General features: G+C 45.4%; 1 protein-coding gene across 1 annotated transcript in view; it reads right to left on the minus strand.

Moving 5' to 3' along the window:
* STAMBPL1 (STAM binding protein like 1) overlaps nucleotides 1–9865 on the minus strand; it is a 43347-nt gene extending 33482 nt beyond the window's left edge. The window contains exon 1 of the mRNA XM_004583376.2: nucleotides 9721–9865. The gene's annotated coding sequence lies outside the window, so the exon portion shown is untranslated. The remainder of the gene's footprint in view (nucleotides 1–9720) is intronic.
* Between the last annotated feature and the right edge of the window lie 204 nt (nucleotides 9866–10069).

The following is a 10069-nucleotide window of genomic DNA, read 5'->3' on the forward strand; positions in this document are numbered from 1 at the left end:
ACGCTTCAGTCTTTCGGTGGATTCACTCATGTCCTTTTTTCTTACAGTTGTGTCCTTTAAAGGTTGAAGTGGGCCTACAAGTGAAGTTGTGTGTTTTTTTAACAGAAGAATAAATGGATGTGGTGTGTGGCTTGAGATTAGAAAAATCCTGAAATAAGTCCTACTGTGGTTAGTGTTAGCAAACATACACAGATAGATAGGAAGAAAGAACTAAAATCACTTGGAATCATTCATTGGCAGCTCTAGAATGATATTTTTCTAAATGATAGAAATTTCAGAAATTAAAATGTGGGTCTAGAAAGAAAAATAACAGGTCAGCATGTTCTCATGGCATATATAGCCACTCTTCTTTTGTTAAGCAAAATGTTGGTAACTGAAGCAGCGATTCTCAAATTGGGCTCAAAGAAAAAAAAGTGTTTTCCATTCCAACTCCATGGCTTAGTATTCAGAAGGTTTGGGGTGAGCTTGGAAACTTTATTTTGTAACAGAATTCTCACAGGATTCTGCTGCAGATGGTCAGAAATTACACTTTGTGAAAAAAAATTGCTTAAAGAACTAAAAAGAATCTTGTGTTCAGATTCTTGCTTCTATACGTGATCTTCAGAAATTTATGGGACATGCATATTATTAAAAAAACTGTGGATAAGTTTCAAAATATTTCCCACCAAAATGAGTGGGGTTTTTTTTGTTGTTTGTTTGTTTAAGTCAGACCTAGGAATAAAGACAGAGAAAGTTTTAATTGCTGATTCATACCCAAATGCCTACTACTAGTAAGATGGGGCCAGATCAAAGTCACAGAACTCCATCTGAGTCTCCCATGTGGGTGGCAGGGACCCAAACACCCAAGTCATCTTTACTACTTCCCAAAATGTACATTAGCCAAAGCTGGATTCGGAAGTGGAGCTGGGACTTGAACCCAGACCCTCCAATATGGAACACAGACATCTCAAAGGGCATCTCAACCACTGTACCAAATACCAACATCCTGCCTGGATCTCTTAATTCCCTTGGTCCACAGACGTTCTGAAGTGTCCTCATATTGTATTTTGACAGTTCTGATTTGTATTGCCATTTTTATAATTACTTTATCAGTGTTGTGTTGGAGTTCTTTTTGATGATTTATTTTATTTGAAAGGCAGAGTTACAGAGAAAGAGGGAAAGACAGAAATCATTGGCCACTAGTTCACTCTCCAAAGGTCTGTAATAATCAAGGCTGAAAGGAAGCCAGGAACAAGTGGTTTCCTCCACTGTTTTTCCTTTCACATAGCAGGGAGTAGGATGAGAAGTGAAGAGGCTGGGATCCTGATTGGTGTCTATATGCCTCACAGGTGGCAGTATTAACTGTTAAATCACAATGCTGGCCTCCCTTGGAGTTCCTATAATGACAGGTGTACACTACCTTCCATGCTCTTAAAAATCCTTGCTTCGGGCTTGGTGTGGAGTCCCAACAGTTTAATACTCTACCTGTGTTTGCTGCATCCCGTATGGGCTCCAGTTCCAGGCACAGCTGCTCTACTTTCTATCCAGCTCCCTGCTGATACCCTGGGAAGGCAGTAGAGCATGGTCTAGCATGGGAGTTGTACCAATGTGGGAGACCTGGAAGAAGCTACTGGTTTTCAGCTTTGGATCAGCCCGACTCTGGGCAGCTGTGGTGGCCATTTGGATACTGAATCAGGGCACCAAGATATTTCTCTTTGTGTCTGCCTGCTTCTCTCTATAACTCAGACTTCCAAGTAAAAAGTAAATACATCTTTGAAAAAAGAGAGAGAGAGAAAACCTTTGCTTTTGTTGGATGGAAGTCAGAAAGCCACAGTTGACAGGAGCTTCTTCCGGGTCTCGTGGGCAGGTGCAGGGTCCCAAGGCATTGGGCCGTCCTCGACTGCTTTCCCAGGCCACAAGCAGGGAGCTGGATGGGAAGTGGAGCTGCCGGGATTAGAACCGGTGCCCATATGGGATCCTGGCACGTTCAAGGTGAGGACTTGAGCCGCTCGGCCATGCCGCTGGGCCCAGTGCAATCACTTTTTAAAAAGATGTATTTTTATTAAAAAGGTAAATTTACACAAAGCAAGACAGAAAGATCTTCTAACTGCTGGTTAACTCTCCGAAAGGCTGCAGCCCAGAGTTGAGAGGATCCAAAGCCAACGTCTTCCATGTCCTCTGGTGCAGGGTTCCAAGGCTTTGTGCTGTCCTTAACTGCTTCCCAGGCCACAAGCCGGGAGCTGGATGGAAAGTGGGGCAGCTGGGACATGACCGGCGCGCACATGGGACCTTGGTGCTTGCATGGCGAGAATTAGCCAATTGAGTCATTGCACCAAGCCCTCAGTGAAATTATTAAATATAACTGACATGAAATCACAAATAAAACACAGAATACATTTTTCAAATGAGATTTAAAAAGTTCTCAACCACATCATTCACATTTTACCCAGGAACCTTATAGAAGACTAAGAGAACTGCTCACCCATATAGAAAAAAATATATATTGCTTTTAGATTATTTGAAACTGATAGGAACAGAAAATTATAAGAATTAACATAATAATGCAGAAACACTGAAATCAGTGACAGCAGGCTCTAGGCTCACAACTTCCTAGAGCCTAGAAACTATTCATTATCACAGCAATTCTCCTGCCTAAGCTTAAAATCTGAGCTCTTACAATTATACAAAATTACCCCAAGTCGAAGAACGACTACATTCTATTTTGCCACTATCTAGAAAATATTATGAATAACAGGAATAAAAAATGATTAGGAATATTACCATCTCTCCACCATAATTCATGAATGCAAGATGTATGAGACATTGAGAGCTTGTTTCAAAATTCTGATACTTGCCCTAGAATCTGAAACATAGTATTAGGGAGACATAACTTCCCCAGTCCCCACGGCAACACACACACAGATGTTTGTGTGGTGTGTGTCAACTGAGTTAGGCAAAAAATAAGATAATAATTATTTGAAGAATATGTGAAAATAAATTGAGACACTTCTTTTCAAGGTTGATTTTATTTGAAAGGCAGAGTTATAGAGAGGGAATGTCAGACAGCTCTTCCATCAGCTGGTGCATTCCCAAAATAGCCACGATGGCTGGGGCTAGGCCAGGCTGAAGCCAGCAAGCAGGAGCTTCCCTCTGGGTCTCCCACGTAGGCTTAGGAGCCCAAAGACTGGGACCATCCTCCGTTGCCTCCGTTGCGTTCCCAGGCACATTAGCAGGGACCTGGATCAGAAGTGGAGCAGCCATAACTGAAACTGGCACCTGTATGAGATGCAGATACTGCAGGTAGCAGTTTAAACTGCCATGCCACAACCAGCTCCCATATATATATATATTTTTAAAGATTTATTTATTTTTATTGGAAAGTGAGATATACAGAGAGGAGGAGAGACAGAGAGGAAGATCTTCCATCCGATGATTCATTCCCTAAGTGAACACAATGGCCGGTGGTGCGCCCATCCGAAGCCAGGAACCAGGAACCTATTTCCGGTCCCCCACGCAGGTGCAGGGTCCCAGTGCTCTGGGCCATCCTCGACTGCTTTCCCAGTCCACAAGAAGGGAGGAGGATGGGAAGTGGAGCTGCTGGGATTAGAACCAGCACCCTTATGGGATCCTGCAGTCTTCAAGGCAAGGACTTTAGCTGTTAGGCCACGCCGCCGGGCCCCCATATACTTCTTAATAAAGAACTTAATGTTGAAGCTGGTGTTGCAGTGGGTGAAGTCACTGTCTGCACATGGGTGCTGGTTCAAGTCCTAGCTATGCTACTTCCTCTGCAGCTCTCTGCTGATGACCTGGGGATCATGATGCTCCTGGACCCTGGCTTTGGCTTGGCTTTGCCCTGGTCAATGTGGCCATCTGGGGAATGAGCCAGCACATAGAAGATCTCTCTTTGTCTCTCCTGCTAACTCTTTTAAATATAAAAATCATTCTCTTTTTTTTTCAGCAAAAAAGAACGTAATGTCAGGTATCATTTATAAAACAACAAAACATCAGAAGAGCAAAAATTTTGTGCAAAAGCCTAGATGGTAAGCCTGTATTGGAAGAGGTGAGTCTGTACTGGTGACAGCAGAAGTCTGGAAGCTGAATGAGGACCAGTCCACAGATCTCCCTCTGCAGACAGTATCCCTGCACACGGTGTGCAGTTAGCAGAGCAGGCCCAGCTCCGTCAGTCTCAATGTTAAACAGTTTACCTGGTCTCTTTATACCTCAACTTTAAAATCTCAACTTATGCAAGATGACACCTACTGCATGAGGTTGTTTTAGGAATCAACAACACCAAATACCAACTAACATACTTTTTCAAAGCACTTTTTATTTATACCTATGGATTCATTTAAACCCTTCCCAATAGAAACTAACAGTCCAATTATAAGATGAGGAAACAAGCTCAGAGAAATTAGTGATGGGCCCAAGTACACACAATTAATCAGCAACTGAAAGAATCCATGCTGCTAAGCAGCCATACCTGAGTCTTGAGATAATAAAATAACTGGAGTACAGTCCTGAGTATATGGCGCATGCAGAACAACTAGCATTTATTGACAAATATCTGCCAAGTGCTTACAGTTACTCCTGAGTTCGGCATGAACGGATTCTGTGATCAATTGGAGAGGCCTGCATGCGTGTGTAATATGTCAGTGATGACGCTCGGGTCATAGGCCTGTGGTCCTCACCCACATCGAAAGACTGCTGGGTCAGACTGGCCCCATTCCCCTCCTCCATCTCAGCAGTGTTTGTCAGACTCGCCATCTCATGGATTTCCACACCCCCACACACTTCCTCCTTCTACTCACCTATTAACCACCCACTACCACAGTGTTCTTTCAAAAATATACTTTCATCATCTACTTCCTTAGGAGGAATCTACAGATAACGACCACATCAAATAAAGTCTACCTCTTGGTTTTCGAGGGCCTCAAGAGATGGAAAGAATATGCCCTTAGCTCCCACTCAAGTGCTCAAGAACCTCCTTATCAAAAAACACTTGATATGAAAGACTATGTTTCATTATGCAGAGAAATACAGTATCTCTATTACTTCAGTATGGTGATAAGTGGCTTTTTATTTTATGTATTTAGTTTTAAACTCAGCCTAGCAGCGGGGAAAAGTGGGAAGCAGGTGTTTCATGCAGCTGCCGAGCTTACACCTGAGATGCCTGCATCCAAGATTCCAGTGCCTGGTTTCAAATCCCAGCTCCACTCCCAACTCCAGCTTCCAGACAACACAGCAGATGGGCACTAAGCAGTCAGTTCCCTGTCACCCATGTAAGAGAGCCATCCTGAGTTTCCAGCAACTGCCTCAAGCCTGGGCCAGCTCTCGCTATTTCAAGATGGGAGTACTTGGTTTGTTTCTTCCTTTCAAGTAAGTGAAGAAAAAAAAATTGAAAACTTAATTCAATTCTTATTTACAATGAAACAAGCTGGATTAGAGAAGGCATAATACTCTGAGCCATTTATTCTGCTTTTCATCCTTGCTCCCAAATGTAGGCCAAAGAAACTAGAATCGCTCTTCCTCAAGAAAAGTAATGGAAGTTCGATCTTTCTCCACTTCTCTATCCTAGGGCTAGATAAGAATTTCCTGACCTGGGGCCCCAGGCTGCAGCTTAGCAGCTAAAGTCCTCACCTTGCATGTGCCAGGATCCCATATGGGCATCAGTTTCAATCCCAGTGGCCTTGCTTGCCATCCAGCTCCCTTCTTGTGACCTGGGAAAGCAGTCCAGGATGGCCTAAAGCCATGGGACCCTGCACCCACCTGGGAGACCTAGAAGAAGCTCCTGGCTCCTGGCTTCAGATTGGCTCAGCTCCAGCCGTTGCGGCCACTTGGGGAGTGAACCAGCAAACGGAAGATCTTCCTCTCTGCCTCTCCTCCTCTCTGTATATCTGACTTTGCAATAAAATAAAAATCTTTTTAAAAAATCCCCTGCCCTGCTCTGCCTGATGGTAGATAATGAAAATATTTTAGCTATTTTGAGATTGATTTTTTTTTTTCTGAAAGACAGAGTGACAGAGAAAAAGGGAGAGGACAGAGATTTTTCACGTGCTGTTTCATTTGCCAGATGATCACAAGAGCCAAGTCTGGTGAAGCCAACAGCCAAGATAAGACTCTTCCTTGGAAATTCTGCCCCTTATCTGCAAGGTCACTCAAACCATTCACATGTGATCTGCAATGAAGTCCCCATAAAAACCCCAGGACAGGATCCAGAGCACTTTGGCATGCGGAGGCGCCTAGGGATCGGCAGGGCCAAGGACAGCCTGGCACCTCCACACCTTCTCCCATATCCTGCCCTATCCATATATTCACCTGTCTCCTTTGTAAAATGCTTAATAATAAACTAGGAAAAGTGTTTCCTTGAGGGTTTTTTTAAGGTTTGTTTATTTGAAAGGTAGAGTTACCTAGAGGAGTGGGAGGGAGGAGAGAAGAATGTTTCCTTGAGTGCTGTGAGCACTCAAGCAGATGAACTGAGCCTAAGTTGTAGGCATCCTGATTTACAGACTATTGGTCCATGATTTCTATGCATAGCAAGAGAAGTAAGTTCAATTTGGTTTTTCCTACAATAAATACACCAAAGACATAAAAGGAAGAATACCAAAGAGAACATCCATATTATTATTTTTTTAAATACTACAGAGTTAAGGGCCGGCAGCGTGGTCTAGCAGCTAAAGTCCTCACCTTGAACACACCGGGATCCCATATGGGCGCCGGTTCTAATCCCGACAGCTCCACTTCCCATCCAGCTCCCAGCTCCTCTTCCCATCCAGCTCCCTGCTTGTGGCCTGGGAAAGCAGTAGAGGACAGCCCAAAGCCTTGGGACTCTGCACCCCTGTGGGAGAACTGGAAGAAGTTCCTGGATCCTGGCTTCGGATCGGCATAGCATCGGCCGTTGCGCTCACTTGGGGAGTGAATCATCGGACGGAAGATCTTCCTCACTGTCTCTCCTCCTCTCCGCATATCTGACTTTCCAATAAAAATAAATCTTAAAAAAAAAAAAAAAACACTACATAGTTAACATCCAGGTAGATTTTGGTTAGCTCTCTAATCTTTTGCCCTGAAATTAGATCCTGAATCACAGGGAGAACTGTTAATGATTAGAGATGGAAAGTCCAAACTATAACCTCCCAAAAGGAACAATAACACCTTTAATATTCCAGACCAAACAATGAACCACTTCCACAAGAGCCCCTGAAAGATTAACCAGGGCAAATCAGAGCCCATGAATCACTGGTGTGATGTCTCAAAGCCAACTACATTCTTGAATGAAAACAACATGGATTTAATTTAAAATCTAGAAAGACAAACAATGAGCATTTTGAAGACTGCACAACTTGCCAGCTGTTTTTGGGTTTTTTTGTTTGTTTGTTTTTGCTGGACTCTCCTCTCAGCAAGAGGAGTTGCAGGATTGTACCAGAAGTCCACCTGATTTGCTTTGCATTGTAAACAATTTCTGACAAAAGCCACATTCAGATTATTCCTGAGTTGAACTTTCTGATGCCCACTCGGGATTTCTGAATGTAAAGTCCCACATCCAGCTGCAAAGTTCACACATTCAGAAGGCTGCAATGTGCGGGTTAACAGGTATCAATACTGCACATTTTGTTTTGTTTTCAGGGAGATTAATATTGTTCTGTCAATTGAGCAAGCCGGTCTTCTTAGTTGGATTTAGCTACTGGGCTTCCATTTGATGAAATGCTTGATAATTTAAAGTCATAACTAAAACAATACCAGAATACTTCATGGAATTAGGGAGGAAGATAAAGACACTGTAGAAGCTGTTATTCATTTAACAAATATTTATTGAACAGCTGCAATCCATCGGCCCCAAGGGATAGAAAACTGACCCTAATATTGTCCGAGAAAACCATGACTCACTTCTTTGAGTTTCAGTTGAGGGTGTCAATAAATCTTTTATATGGTCAAGAAAAACAATACTAACATCAGAAAGAATCATAAATTCGAGTTAGTTAAAATGTTTAATTGTGCCAGGAAGGGGTCTGGCAGCTCCTGGGAAGCCCCTTTTCCTTGCACATGTCTTCTGCCTTACACACGGTTCTGTAAGAATGACCAGACTTTTCTTCCCTGAAAACGCAACCTCTCCCCCTGGATTGCTGCTGTGCGTGGGCCTGAGAAGGGTCCCTCGAGTTTGCATAGGATCAGATCAAGCTAGTTATTAAATCCTGTATCCTGAACATCAGAGGGAGCCACTAGAAGGAACCATTTTTAACTATTCTTAAGCATTCCTTTGAGGGACCAGCTGCAGATACTCCTGCCTCCAGGAGCAGATGCGTGAGGCGAGGACTCCCCCAGAAAGCAGATCCTCTGGCCACTCCCTCCAGGCCCCCAAGGGGAAACAGGGCAAGGGAGGCAAGAAACTGGCCTTAAGGTAAAGGATGCAGGAGTCGCTGCCTTACAATTTAAACAGCACTTAACTTCACAAGAGCTTAAGCAAATTAGTCGCTTCTTAACATGACCAAGAACCAGCTAGTAAGTACAGCCAAAGTGTGTTAAAAGTAGATTCCAACGTGCCAATAATTTGCTGAAATGTGTGCCTGAACAACAACAAAAAAAGCAACCATTTCACTTTCTCCATCCATTCCAGTATTTCCGCTCTCATCTGAGATGCCCTGCACTCATGGCAAACAAGGAGACATGAACTTGTGTTAAAAATAAACACTGATGTTTATAGTGGAAGCACCAAAACCTTTAGTCCAGTTGCAGAATGTATTTTAGAAGTCCAACTCAGCATCAATGCTGAGAACATGCAATCGCTAATGGAAACTTATCGGGGTGGGGGAGTGAGAGGCTTAATTTCTTGTGAAAAAGCAACCACAGAAAACTACATCCCAAACAGTGAAGCAAGAAACCAACGTTCAGGTGCTATATATCGCTAGAGCAAATCTGGGGCTTTGACCTTGAAGGACGCTGAATGAAAAGATGGTACATCAGCATTGGAGTGAGAGTCCTTATATTTTTGGAAACCTCCTAAGAGAGCCTTCATTTTATTCTCAGCGATTAACAGGATGATTGGAAAGCAGTGCACTTCTCCGGGGGTCAAACTTTGAAAGATGTTTATCCTACCTGCCACCAAACACGCATTTCCAGAGAGCAGAACACTCCTCCCCCACCCCTGTCCCTTGAGAATTTTTCAGGGCTCCAATTCGAGTTTTGTTGTCCGAACTACTTTTTTCTTAGGGCATTTTCATTTACGCTCCAATTACAATAGACCCTTAAGCGTTTGGCTAGCGGCTGTTTGAGAGGATTCTGGAAAATTCTAGGGCCATTCCAAGTTTCCGTGCATTTCATCGAAGCCGGTTTGCATTATGAGGTTGAGAGGGAAAACAGCTTGAGTCCCCTACACACAAAAAGGAACATCCTCGGGACACGCCTCGCAGCCAGCGGTCTTAACAGCTCTGTTTTTCCAAGCTCGCCCCTCTCGTCTCCACACCGCGCAAAGCCGCCGCGTCTGGTGGTCGCCGAAAGGTCCACCTCATCTCCCAGGCAGCGTCCCCGTTGTGAGCCGGGAACGCACGCGCACCCACGTTCCAGGTCACCGGGAGCCGCGCCTTCCCGCCGGTCGCGCAGGGTGAAACGGCGCCCCGGGGGCAGCGAGCGGCGCGCCCCGGCAACCCCCGCGCGCAGGGCGCCGGCCGCCCACCGTGCGCCCCCGGCCCCCAGGGCCCGACGCCGCCGGCGCGCGCTCCCCGAGACGCACGCACGCACGCGCCGACTCACCAGCAGCCCTGGATGTCCGGAGCCCGCGTGAGACGGCGGCTGCCCGCGCGACTGCCGTGTGGCCTTGGCATCCGTCTGGCCGCTGTGGCGTGTTCTGGAAGGCACTGCCGCGAGGTGAGAGCGACACGCGGCGAAGAGGCTTCCGCTCGCTGGCCTCAGCCGTGCCGCCTCCCCCTCTGCACCGCGGGGCCCGTGGAAGAGGCCAGTTCCGCTCGCGCGGGCTCGGTGCGTGGCTCTCCTCCTCCTCAGCGTCCTCTGGGTCCTTTTCTTCCTCCTCCTCCTCCTCCACCCTCCCCGCGCTGTCAGACACGCCAGTGTCCGGGCACACGGCGTCCTAACAAACTCACGC

This window comes from Ochotona princeps, chromosome 13, assembly GCF_030435755.1.
Source record: "Ochotona princeps isolate mOchPri1 chromosome 13, mOchPri1.hap1, whole genome shotgun sequence".
Classification (NCBI taxonomy): Eukaryota; Metazoa; Chordata; class Mammalia; order Lagomorpha; family Ochotonidae; genus Ochotona; species Ochotona princeps.